The sequence below is a fragment of the Phacochoerus africanus genome, chromosome 10 (genome assembly GCF_016906955.1).
Source record: "Phacochoerus africanus isolate WHEZ1 chromosome 10, ROS_Pafr_v1, whole genome shotgun sequence".
Taxonomy (NCBI): Eukaryota; Metazoa; Chordata; class Mammalia; order Artiodactyla; family Suidae; genus Phacochoerus; species Phacochoerus africanus.
Genome location: NC_062553.1, coordinates 42317453 through 42327911, shown reverse-complemented (window position 1 = coordinate 42327911; position 10459 = coordinate 42317453). Strand labels below are relative to the sequence as shown.

Here is a 10459-nt window from a genome sequence, read left to right as displayed (position 1 = left end):
CACATGCCACACTCTCCAGACTAGTGGTCTAGCATTAGGAGGTAGAGCCTCCACAGCATTTGGCTTTGTAGGCCAGTGGGACTTAAAAGGCTGGTGCTCCAGAACACTGGAAGGATCAGAGATTACAATCTGGGAAGATGCACAGAAGATCTCACAGGCACTAGGAAAAAGTGCAAAACCAGTGACATGATGAGAGACTTGGACAGTCCTATATGCTGGTGTCATCAGGACTCTTGGGCAGACAGGGGGTAGCAGGGCTCTCTTTGGGGTCATAAAGACTGGTAGCAGATATCACAGGGACCTATGTGAACTTTGGCTGGAGGCAGACAAGTTGGGTCCTTGGCAACAAGACCTGGCCCCACCCAACAGCCTGTAAACTACAATGCTGAGAAGCCTTAGCAGAAACCAACAATGTGGGAATACAACCCTATCCATCAGCAGTCAGGCTATCTAAAACTTTGTGAGCCCAGAGACACCTCTAGACATGTCCCTTGAAAAGCCTGCACAACATAGAGCCAAGACCTGCTTCCTCCACCAGTGGGCACCAAGAGCCTCTAAAACCAGGAAGCCTGCACAAGGCTCCAGACCAGCCTCCCCCACCAAAACACAGACAGCAGAATCAAGACAATATACAAGGGAATCACTATAAGGGTATCATGAACTTTCAGCAGACATTTTGCATATCAGAAAGGAGGGGCACAATATATTTTAAATGATGAAAGGAGGGGAAATCCTACCACCAAGCGTAAGCTACCCCAAAAGGCCTCATCCTGATTTGATGGGGAAATCAAATTCTTTACGGAGAAACCAAATTTTAAAAAAATCAACAAATAAACCTAGCTTTAGAACTAAAAGAACTCCTCTAAGTGGAAATGCTAAAAGCAATCCCCTACGTGGAAATGGCCACAGGTAGAAACAGAAAATTTGTGAAGGAGACAATTAGAAAATGCTCTCTGTGGCAAGAAGGCAAACAGACAATAAAGGTAGGGAAACTTACACAAATATGATATCAAAGCTGGTATTTATAATTTAAAAATAATCATATCTGTATATAGACTACCATATTGCAACTTCATGATAACCACAAAGCAAAATTCTGTCATAGTTATATACCAAAAAAAAAGTAAAAGAAAAAGGAATCCAAATTAAAGCAAAAGATAGATATCAAATCGAAGGAGATGAGACCAAAAGGGGAAAGGAAGGGAAATCAGTACAAGATGGCAGAGGAGTGGGGTGGATATTACCTTCTTCCAAAAATATATAATAAAAAATCCATGTGTAGACCAATTCTCCCCGTACATCTACTGAACACTGCAAGAAGAAATCAGCCTTCCTTAAGGACAAGAAAATCTCCACATATCTGGAGTAAGAGCAATAGAAATGAAATGAAGAAGGAGAAGCAGCGATCCCAATTAAAAGAACAGGAGACCTCCCCTGAAGGAGCAAACAATGAAACTGTCTAATAGACACTGCCTTCAAAAGGAGGTAATGAACGTACCAAAGCAATTAAGACAGGCTATCAACAGAAATGTGGATTATTGCAAAAAGGACCTAGAAACTGTAAGGAGGAGCCAAGAAAAATTAGAAAACTCCTTTGCCATGATAAAAGCAGAGTTAAAGGCAATGAATAGCAGAATGAACAGTGTGACCTGGAACTCAAATAATGGAAATCACCCAAGCATGACAGCAGACAGACAGCCAAATGAACAGGAAAAAAATAGAAGAAGAAAAGAAAACAACATAAGCGACATATGGGATAATACAAAACATGTTGATCTCTGCATGGCAATGTTCCCAGAAATTGAGGAGAGTCAAAAGGGTGTTGAAAATGTACTTGAAGCCTAAAATCTTCCCAAATCTAAAGAAGGAAAGAGATATGCCAGTACATGGGGCACAGAGGGTCCCCAACAAGACAAACCCAAACAGACCTACACCAAAGCCATACACTTTTTTAAAACAGCAAAAGTGAAAGATAAACAAAGACTTCTAAAGGCAGCAAGAGAAAAGCAAAGCATTAGTTACAAGGGAACCCCCATAAGGCTTTTAGCTTATTTCTCTACAGAAAAGCTACAGGCCAGAAGGGAGTGGCAAAATATACTCAAGATACTAAAAGAAAAAAAAAGGGGGAGTCTGGAGGAGGATGGAGGATGAGTAGGACATGTGGCTCACTGATTCCTGGAAATACATTGAGAATATATCTACATGTGGAATGCTTCACACAGAACAGTTGCCAAACACTTGACAAAAGATCTCAGGATTAGGATAGGGCAAGAAACCCTTCATGAAACCATAAAGGACAAAAGAAAGAAGAAAAAGAGAGAGGGGAGAGAAGGGAGACAGGACAGTCACCCCTAGGAGGGAGTTGGAAAGAGGAAAAGCTCCTGCTCTGGGAGGCTCCAGCACCAGTGAGGAGGAGGCCTGGACAGAGGAGGAACTTTAGAGTACTGGAGGAGAACACAGCAATTGGTGTGAAGCAGTTAAAATGGAAACAATCCACAAACCATGTGCTATAGTGGCAACCAGATGCCAGTGCAAATGTCGGGAATACAACGCTGGCCTTAGAGTTTAGACACAAAGAGAGATGAGGGTTGGCTGCGCAGAAACAGCCTGAAGGAATTAGAGCATAGGGGACCATTTGAGGGTGGAAGCTGAGGCGACCCCCACAGGATTAGAGACTAGGCACCATTGTTTGGGGATGCTGGAGAGAAGGAGTGGCTGCCTAGCAACAGATGGGGAGCAGCAGCATCCTTAGAGCTACAGAGAACTCAGAGCAGGAGGAGTCACAGCAGGAGGTGGGGGAATGGAACAAGCTCTGCTGCTCCTGCCAGTGGCTCCCACTCTAGTGGAGCAAATTTCATACCCAAAGAGCCCCAAGAGGGCCACCTGTGCACCATCCCTGCATACGTGGTGCTGGGAAAACTGGACAGCCACATGGAAAAGCATGAAATTACATCACTTCCTAACACCATACACAAAAATAAACTCCAAATGGATGAAAGACCTAGATATAAGACCACACGCTTTAAAACTCTTAGAGGAAAACATAGGCCAAACACTCCAAAAAATACACCACAGCAACATCCTCTCAGATCCACCTCTTAGAGTCATGACAATAAAAACAAAAATAAACAAATGTGATTTAACTAAACTGAAAAGTTTCTGCACAGCAAAGGAAACCCTAAACAAAATGAAAAGACAACCCACAGAATGGGAGAAAATCTTTGCAAATGAATCAACTGACAAGGGATTGAGCTCCAACATTTATAAACACCTCCTACTGCTCAATACCAAAAAAAACAAACACCCCCATCCAAAAATGGGCAGAAGACCTAAACAGACAATTCTCCAAAGAGGACATACAGATGGCCAAAAAAAAACACATGAAAACATGTTCAACATCACTCATTACAAGAGAAATGCAAATCAAAACCACTGTGAGGTACCACCTTACACCAGCCAGAATGGCCATCATCAAAATGTCTACAAACAGTAAGTGCTGGAGAGGGTGTGGAGTAAATGGAGCCCTACACACTGTAAGACACGAAAAGGCACACGTATTCCAATGTTCACTGCAGCACTATTTTCAATAGCCACGACATGGAAACAACCTAAATGTCCATCAACAGAGGGGTGGATCAAGAAGAAGTGGTACATATAACAATGGAAAATTACTCAGCCATTGAAAGGAAAGAAATACTGGCATTTGTAGCAACAGGGATGGGCCTAGAAATTATCATGCTAAGTGAAGTCAGTCAGACAGTGAGACAGCAACATCAAACACTATCACTTACATGTGGAATCTAAAAAAAGGACACATGAACATCTTTGCAGAACAGATACTGACTCACAGACTTTAAAAAATTTATGGCTTCCGGAGTTCCCGTCGTGGCCAGTGGTTAACGAATCCGACTACGAACCATGAGGTTGCGGGTTCGGTTCCTGCCCTTGGTCAGTGGGTTAACGATCCGGCGTTGCCGTGAGCTGTGGTGTAGGTTGCAGACACGGCTCGGATCCCGCGTTGCTGTGGCTCTGGCGTAGGCCGGTGACTACAGCTCCAATTCAACCCCTAGCCTGGGAACCTCCATATGCCACGGGAGCGGCCCAAGAAATAGCAACAACAACAATAACAACAACAACAACAACAAAAAAAAGACCAAAAAAAATTTATGGTTTCCAACTGAGACAGGTTGGGGGGTGGGGGGAGGCACTGAGGTTTTGGGATAGAAATGCTGTGAAATTTGGTTGTGATGAGTGTTGTACACCTATAAATGTAATAAAATTCATGAAGTAATTTTAAAAATTCTGAAAATTATAAAGTATTATCAAAACAAGTTAGATCAGAATACCATTGTCTCTCTCTGTCTCTTTTTTTTTTTTTTTGGCCTTTTTAGGGTTGCACCCACTGCATATGGAGGTTCCCAGACTAGGGATCCAGTCGGATCTGTAGCCACCAGCCTACACCACAGCCACGGCAATGCCAGATCCTTAACCCACTGAGTGATGCCAGGGATCGAACCTGCATCCTCATGGATGCTAGTCAGGTTGGTTTATGACTGAGCCATGACAGGAACTCTGAGAATATGCTTGACTATGAAATTATGTGGAGATTTGGGACACTGACCTTTCACAGAGTTAAAAATCTGCATATAACTTTATACAGTCAGCCCTCTGTATCTGGGGCTCCACATCCACAGATTTGATCAATAATGGATTATCTAGTACTATGGTACTTATTTAGTGAAAAAAATCCATCTAAGTAGACTCGCCTCGTTCAAACCCATATTGTTCAAGGTCCATGTTTTGTATTGGAAAACTTATATATCAAGATGGAAATGCTTCACATATTGACCTACAGATTGAACAAAATGCTATTCAAATTACAGCTGGCTCACTGCAGAAACTGAAGGGCTGGTATTAAAATTCATGTGGAAATTCAAAGGAACCCAAATAGCCAAAACAATCTCAAAGAACTAAACTGGGGCACTCACAACTCATGCATCCCGATGTAAAAACGTGCTATGAGATGGCAATAATCACTACGATTGTCATAGGACTGGTTCAAGGATTAGTAAATAGATCAATGATATAGAACTGAGTCCAGAAATAAATGTAAATGACTGTACCTTTGTGGTCAACAGATTTTTGACAGTACAGCCAAGGCAATTCAATGGGAGGAAGAATAGTGATGTCAACAAATGGTGCTAGAACAACTAGTGAGTTCATCCACATGCAAAAATAAGCTGGACCCCTTCCTCCACATATACAAAACTTCACTCAAAATGGACCATAGACATAAATATAAGTGACAAAACTATAAAATTCTTAGAAGGAAATATTAATATAAATAGTTGTGACCTTGCATTTGTCAATGTTGATTTTGTTTTTGTTTTTGTTTTTGTTTTTTTGGTCAATGTTGTTTTAACATGACATCTAAACATAAGTGACCAAAGAAAAAATAGAAAAAGCAGACTTTAACAAAGCTAAAGAAGTTTTGTGATCAAAGAACTATATCAAGAAAGTGAAAGGACCACCAAGAGAATGGAAGAAACCAATTTGCAAATCATATATCTGAGGAGGACTATGCATTCAAATATATAAAGAATTTTTACAACTCAACAATAAAAAGACAAGTAAGTCAATTGGTGAGAAAAATGGCGAAAGGATTTGGATAGACATTTCCCCAACGAAGACACACAAATGGACAGAGTACATGAAAAGATGCTCAACATCATTAGTCATTAAGGAAATGTAAATCAAAATCACAGTGAGATACCACTTCACATTGACTCCAGATGGCTCTCATAACAGGCCCTGCTGAAGACAGACAGAAATTGGAACCCTTATATATTGCGCTTAGGAATGTAAATTGCTGCAAACACTGTGAAAACTAGATTGGTGGTTCCTCAATAAGTTAAACATGGAATACCCATATAATCCTGAAATTTGGCTCTTGGGTATAAACACAACTGATAACATACGTTCAAACAGAAACTTGTGCATGAATACACAGAGCAGAATTATTCTTAATGACCAAATAGTGGAAAGAAATAGTGGCCTGGATAAGCAAAATGTAATTTTTCTCTACAATGGACTTTTATTCAGCAATTTAAAAACTCATCCTGGGGAGTCGGCCCAAGATGGTGGTGGGAGGGACCTGGGCTTCATCTATGCCCTCCCAGTGAGGGGCGGGGGGGGGCGGTAGGGGGACCGGTAGCCCAAGACCACCCCCGGTCGTTCTCCTTCCCTAGTTCTGTGGCTGGGGAGGTACCCTTCCCCTCCACGCCTTGGAGCCTTTGCCTCTGTCTCTGGGTGGGGCCACGCGTCCTCCGCCTCTATCACCCCCCCCACCCACCCCTGCCTCTGCCTGCAGCTGTGGTGGTACATGTGCCCTTCCCTGAGGTGACCAGTGCCCTCCTGGAGTGCCTCAATCAGCAGCGGCTGCAGGGACAGCTCTGTGATGTGTCCATCTGAGTGCGGGGAACGGAATTCAGTGCTCATCTTCTCGTCCTGGCTGCGTCTTCCCCTAATTTCCATGACCAGCTCTTACTCAAGGGCATATCTTACTTCAAGACTGTCCTGGCTTCAGCTTACACTGGCCGTCTGCATGGCCACTGCTGCCATTGTCCACTTCCTCACAGTGGGGTCTGTGCTCCAGATGTGGCACATCGTGGACAAGTGCACTGAACTCCTCTGAGAGGGTTGGGCCTCAGCCACCACCACCACCATCACCACTGCTGCAGCCACGTCAGTCACTGTCCATGCTGCTGGGGTCTCCCTGGGAGTGGGGGAAGAGTACCCCTGCTGCTATGGGCTCTGTGCGCTCCCATGCCTCCAGCCAGGCCAGCAAGAATCAGTCCCCCAGCAGCAGCAACTACTTCAGCCCCTGGGAGTCGACTGATTGCTCCTCTTCCTCCCAAGAGGCTTTTGCGCTTCTGCAGTGAGGAGTGGGGAGCGTCGGAGGTGGCGGCTACGTGTTCCCAGCCTCTGTGTTTGGCAGTGGAGGGGCTACCTCTGGGAAGCTGATGCTGGAGGCAGATGAGCGGTGTGATGATAGCGGGGATGGGGGATGGGGGCGATGGTCCCTGGGGCTGGGCTCCGGTGGCCCGCCTGTGCACCCCCCAGCATCGTGCCACAGAAACCCTGGGTGTACATGAAGCGGGGTGGAACCTGCCCCACACCAGCACCCCTGGCTCCCCAAGACCCAGACCTGGAAGAGAGTGAGGAGAAGACTTGGTGTTGACCTGTGAGGATGATGAAAGTGAAGAGCTGGGGGGTGGCTCCCAGGATCCACCAGGGGGAGAACCTGAGGCACGCTTAGTACTAGTGTTGGCCCGGACCCTGTCTGAGCCGCCAGACAAGGGCGAGAAGCAGGTCAATTTCTGGGAGTCCTCCAATGACTTTGGCCCTTATGAGGATGGGGGTCCTGGGGCAGAGCTTGAGGATTCGGGGAGGCAACCCCTTCTTCTGACACTCCCATCCACCCCCCTAGGCCCCTGGTTCCACTGGACATGCAGGGCAACCAGATCCTAGTCTTCCCATCCTCTTCATTCACTTCCTCCTCCTCCTCCTCACAGGCTTCAGGCCAGCCGCCAGGGAACCAATCTGAACACGGGGCGGTGATGATGGGGGGGTGCGCCGTCAGGAGCCCTGGGCAGGCCAGGTGGCACTGGTGGGACCCCTGGAGGGACACATAGTAGGGATGGATAGAAGATCTTTCTGTGCCACTGCAGGAAGTCCTCTCCCACAAGAGGATGCATGATCAGCAAGTGAGCAGGCACCTCAACCTGCAGCCTTTTGACTGCTCCATGTGTAAGGAGAAGTTCAAGAGGAAGCATCACCTGATAGAGCACAGGAAGACTCACACAGGCCTCAATCCCTACAAGTGTGGCATCTGTGCCAAGAAGTTCATGTGGCAAGGCAGCTTCATGTGCCACCTGGGACACTGTGAGGCAGGGGCAGGGCCGGGGCCGGGACCCAGTTTGGGGGAAGGCTGGGACCTGGGGGCAGCCCTTTGGGCCAGCCTTGCAGCCCAAGAGAGAGTCCCCTGTCTGGGGCAGCAGCAAGGAGGGGAGTGGGGCCATGCCCGCCTCCAGCCTTCGGGTCTGGTCGCCTCCATCTGTCCACAAGGTGGAGATGGGCTTCATGGGGTCAGAGGAGAGAAGTGAAGAGGCAGGTTACTGGAGGTATGCTGGGAGCCGTCGGTGAAGGTCTGCCTGCTGACAAAGTCCAGGAGACTGAGGACCCCAGACTGCACAGCATGTCTGGGAAAGCCACGGTCCTACTTCTTCTTCTCTGCCTGCTTATGCTGTTAATAAAAACTGTGAGAGCTGGGAAATTGCTTTGTCAAAATAAGTTCCCCTTGAAAAACGAACGCCCTGGGAGGGCTACACGTCGGGGCTTAGTGTTTACACACAAATTCCTACTACCCCCTTGTTCTATGATCATCATCCACTTCTGAGTTTCCTCCCTTTTTTCCTATAGAGACCCTAATAGAAATGCTTTCATATTTAGACTGTTACTGTTTAACCTGTGGAAAACCCTGGAGACAAAAGAGAGGCTTGAGGAACAGGTCTCTCCATGCTGCCAGAAGGCAGCTCTTTTTTTGCTGGGGACTAGTTGCTGAATAGGATAGATATTGGGCCTTAGTTATAGGAAAAACTTGTGCGGTTTGCACCACATAATTGTATACAGGTCCAGGAAATTTACCTACTTTCGGTCAATTGGATATTGCTATGCCAGGCCTGTTGGCCCAACCTCAAGGAGTGTCCAGTGCTGTGGTTTCTAGTTCTTTGAGAATCAAAATAACCTTTGATATATATGATTAACCTTTACTAATAGAATATAGTTTGGCCTTAGGTTTAGGCACATAATAATACTTTTAAATTGTAAAGCTAATAAGTTCATGCTTTTGCTACTACAAAATTAGATCATTAACATGAGTACATTAATTCTAAAAAGTCAAGTGGAAAGTACCAAAAAGAGCATTGCTTGTGTTTCACAAATGTACCTGGTCATGTACAGGTCAGAAGATAACATTGACGGAGTGGAGGAAACTTAAAAAATATCACCAGATGTATGATGCATGACGTATGCCATAGGAAATAAAAAAATTGTATATAAGCTTGGTTGATTCAAACAATAACGAGCAGTCCTGCAGAAGCATCAGGTCTGTGTCCATTCTTTTGCCGATGCCGCTCATCCTTCAGGAAGCCCTGGTCCGCCTGAAGTGGGACTCTGGCAGGGGTTTAGCCTTCCAAGAAGAGGGAAGAGGGGCAGGGAGCCAGGGGCGCTGTGGCTCTTCAGTGATGTCCCCAACACACCTTCTGCCTTCCTATTCAATAGGCTTCTACATATTCTGGAGGGGGACTGTGTTGCACCATGGATCAACCCCATTCCACCCCGCAGCCCCTCCTCCCCAAAGTATCCCCAAACCCAGCCCTTCCTTCCCCTCAGGTGGGTACACTGAAGCCCCAGCCCCCAATAGAATAGGGCCACATGGTGGGGGTGGGGAGGGAGGGGGGGCTAGTTGAGCATCCTGGAGTCACTGGGTCAAGGGTCAGGTGTTTGTAGTCTTACCTGAAGTTTTCATTTGTGTTGTTGTGGGGACCAGGACTTTGAACTCCACCCTTGTCCTGGAACATACCCTGTTCCTCAGAGGATGTGCCCCTTATTTCTATCCTAACCCCTCCTCCCCCACCTTGGGGTCCCCCAACTTGATTCTCACTGGGGAGGGGGGCAGTGAAGATAATGAGGGAGTAAGTTGTAGGAATACAAGGTTATTATGTTAAATCTTATTTTTTTAAATGATGATTGAACTATTCATCCTAATATGTGGATGGGTCTAGAAAAGATTAAGCTAAGTGAAAAACCAATCTCAAAGGAAAATTATTGTAAATCTATTCATAGAACTGTGCAGATGGGCCAAAAACCATAGAGACAGAAAGTAGATTCATAGTTGTGTAGAAACTAAAGAGTTAGGGAGACCTGAGGTTCATGGGTATAGCTCTTTTTCTTATGGATGTGAGGAAATTTTCTGAAATGGCTTATGACGGTTGGCTGCACAACTACATGAATCTAGTCAAAGCCATTGAAATGTACCCCTTACATGGGTAAATTATGGCAATATGAATTTTATCTCCAAAAGTTAAAAAATGCATTGCTCCTAGTGATTTTGACTTCTAGAATGTTTTGTAAGAAAGTAAGTGTACAAGTGTTCAGATGGAAGCATACATATTCAGCGTGCCACTGTTCAAAACAGCATAAAACTAACTAACTAAATATCCATCAATAGATTCAATTGAACAAATTACGATGCCATACAATGAAATACACTAAAGTCATGCAAAATGATACCTTCATATCTATGAATAAATTACCACATAGTAGTAGGGAGGAAACTGTGGTGAGGGCAGAGTAATAAAAGCACTCAACATGAGTTTAAAGAAGATGTATTATGACA

General features: G+C 45.3%; 1 pseudogene; it reads left to right on the top strand.

Annotated features, from left to right (window-relative positions):
* The window catches only part of LOC125137393 (zinc finger and BTB domain-containing protein 22-like), an 18300-nt pseudogene extending 10032 nt beyond the window's left edge, over positions 1-8268 (top strand).
* The last annotated feature ends 2191 nt before the right edge of the window (positions 8269-10459 follow it).